Source organism: Rhipicephalus sanguineus, chromosome 5 (genome assembly GCF_013339695.2).
Source record: "Rhipicephalus sanguineus isolate Rsan-2018 chromosome 5, BIME_Rsan_1.4, whole genome shotgun sequence".
NCBI classification, from domain to species: domain Eukaryota; kingdom Metazoa; phylum Arthropoda; class Arachnida; order Ixodida; family Ixodidae; genus Rhipicephalus; species Rhipicephalus sanguineus.
Genome location: NC_051180.1, coordinates 59177047 through 59180266, shown reverse-complemented (window position 1 = coordinate 59180266; position 3220 = coordinate 59177047). Strand labels below are relative to the sequence as shown.

Sequence of the window (3220 nt, the reverse complement as noted above, 5' to 3'; positions counted from 1 at the left end):
CATAGCGAGGGTCTCGTTCTGGCAGACTTGATGCCTTCAGGTAGTATGCGATAGATTATTGGTCAGCTGCCGGTTCGTAAAATGATCACGTGCTACGTGACGCCAATAGGCTGAAAAAGAGTGTTCCACACTCGCCGCCATGGCTGCGATCGGCGCTGACTAACATTCCTAGGTTTAAATGCACATATATACCCCATGAAGTGGACGGGAGGATGACCGCCGCCGTAGCTCAGTGGTAGAGCGTCGGACGCGTTATTCGAAGGTCGCAGGTTCGGTCCCTGCCGGCGGCAAGTTATCTTTTCGTCCAATTTACTTCCTTCACACTTATATCCCAATTATCACAAATAACATCTCCTATACTTTCCTTGGCATTATTGTCTGTTCAAACTATTATTGTGTCTAACAAAGAAAAATGAGCCCTTAAAAATCCATGTACACCCATATGTAGGTTAATCAAACGAGGGAGAGAGTCAAACGCGAAACTGCATTGTTAGCGAAGCACGTTCTCTGCGCCGCGTTGCAGCCTCTGTCACAGTACTTCGCGGCACAGCTCCCGTCAGAGAGGGGAGCACTAAGGCGGTGTAGATAGCTTGCCGAAATTTATCTGCCAAAGATAAACTTATTTCCTATCTGTCGGGAACATAGCAGAGTCTTAGATAAAAGCCCCACAGAGCAGCCGAAACTCTCATGAGGTGCTTCGATAGAAATGAAATCAAATAATAATTAGGCGCAAAATGTTGGCGACCTCAACCGATGTTAGCGAACTCAACCATTTCTTTAGGTTGAGATCTCCTCTACCAGGTGCCACTAGGATCACTTCTCCTCACAAGAAAGGCGTTTGCTTTTTCAATGAACACATTAAGTTCATTGTCATTAGTTATTCTGACAGTGAAATGGCCCTGAGCTTAAGTACACTTATGCTGCGATATGATATGTATACCCAATATAACTCTTAGCTTGCATCAGAATAATCGATTTCGTATCAGTTTTATTTTTAACAGCAATGTAAAATCCTGACGGAGCGCCCGCAGATCCTAATGGGTATGTGCCACATAAATTGGACAAGCTCCACTACTCATCTCCGGTCCACTAAAAATGAAGAAGCTGTCTGTAACTAGAATGTGCGGAGACGGCTAAAGTCGCCTGTTCTTCGGAAGATAGATAGATAGATAGATAGATAGATAGATAGATAGATAGATAGATAGATAGATAGATAGATAGATAGATAGATAGATAGATAGATAGATAGATAGATAGATAGATAGATAGATAGATAGATAGATAGATAGATAGATAGATAGATAGATAGATAGGCAGAAAGACACGCAGAAAGGCAGTGTTCAGTTGAAAGGGCAGGCAGAGGAAAGAAATGCAAACACTTGGTGTTCTGTTCAGGATACTCAAAGCGTTTCACAGGATTCCACCTGCGCAATATGTGCAAACGGTGACACAGAGCCGCTGCAGAGCAAAGTCAAGCAATGAAATAGCAATATGACGCCACCAGATGCCCTGTTTGACTAGTGTTCGCGACATTATTTCACCGAAGCTGCTTGAATTTTTAAAAACCAATTTTCTGAATAGATTTTTCCTGAATGACTGAAGTAGACGTTCTCTAGAAGTGGCATAAAGAACCCAACGCAAAGTTTCTAACAAACATTGGATCTGACATCTGTCATTAAAGTGTCTAGCAAAGTAACCAAGTTAGGCAGGACACCGAAACCATAGAAAACAAGCCTCGATTCAGAAATGGTCTGAGTATAAAAGAGGTGAACATATAAACAGTTTACTATTAGAGTACACCATGGAGGCTAAGTTGAATGCAAAACACCTTCTCGTATCAAAGTTCCGCATCGTTTTTATTGCTCATGCTAGACAACAGTGACATCCAAACGTACCAGTGCAAGGGCATGCAATTCTCTCTCCTACTAAAGAAATAAAGACAATTTGCAGGTGGAGACCCCCTTTTTCAATGCTAAGCTTCTCCGCTGCCCTGTTTCTGTTTGGTTTTACAAAGGCGCCATTAACACAGCCAAGGCAGTGACTTCACGACAAAAAATAACTTAAAAAAAGCAGAAATAAAGGCACAACATAGTTGCGCTGTTTGGCGGGACAAGAGAAGCACGAACAAACGGAGAAGTCATTGCGGGTAACAGCCGCGCATTCTCTGGCATGTAATTAGATTAGCTATTCTACGCGTGTCAGACGCGTGCGTTTCTTTGCTTCCTCAGCTCATTAGGCTAACGGCAGGCGGGACAGTGCCTGCGGACTGGCATTAAAGTTTGGTTGCACTATCGAAAAAATAGGCTTCAGCCATGTGGCTACGCTGCCCGCCTGCCCGTACAGCGCATTAAGTCTTAATGCTGGATGATGTGTTGGAACAGCACGGCAGAGTTCCGAAGGCAAACATAATCATCTTCAAACGTACCTTTGAGAAAGTTACAAGTAGCTTTTCCCGTACAGTTTCACGTTCTCAACAAAGAAAAAGAATACACGTTATAATGGACAACCAATGGCTGATCGCTGTTTTTAACACGCACATCCCTTTCTCTTCAGGGTTGTGCTTGATAATGCAATATAGTTGGTAAACATTGCAAAGGTAATATGTAACTAACCACACTAATTAGTCTCGTGGGAGCAGCTTATTGTGTTTGTGTAAGAAAGACACGCTTGCGCACGGAGAATGAAGCCGAAGCGATCCTTCAGCCTGTACTCGGTTGACACTCTGCTGTGTCTTGTTCCCCCTCCGTCACCAACAGAGGAAAACCGCCGTGATGAATAATGACCTAAGAATGAGTACTTTAGGGTTGGAAGCATTGTGAAAAGAGATACACGTGGAATGCATATGTGACTACGCAGCCGACATTTGATAATGAAACAAAATGCTAATGTAGGGTAATATGGACAATGAGAGAGATGCTCGCCCTCTTCAGTGAGACAAAAAAAAAAAAAGACAAGAGAAGAAAAATAAACAAGAGAGAACTGTGCTTCGGGTGGTACGGAAGAATAGAAAAAGAAGCCATACATACCCGTCTTGTGTGAATAGCTGCAGGGTCATTCCACGCCAACTGTCCCAGTCGGGGCGCTCGACAAAAATCAAGTTCTCTAAAAAAATCTGAGAAAATTACACATGTGTAGACGTTAGTAGTATAGTATTTTCCCAAAATAATTTGAGCGGCAAAAAGTTTTTGGGTACGTGCGCGCCATTTGAAGTTCACGAAAT

General features: G+C 43.0%; 1 non-coding gene across 1 annotated transcript; it reads left to right on the top strand.

Moving 5' to 3' along the window:
- The first annotated feature begins 218 nt into the window (after positions 1–218).
- Positions 219–290, top strand: Trnat-cgu (transfer RNA threonine (anticodon CGU)). Its single transcript has one exon. It is a non-coding gene; the product is annotated as a tRNA-Thr (tRNA).
- The last annotated feature ends 2930 nt before the right edge of the window (positions 291–3220 follow it).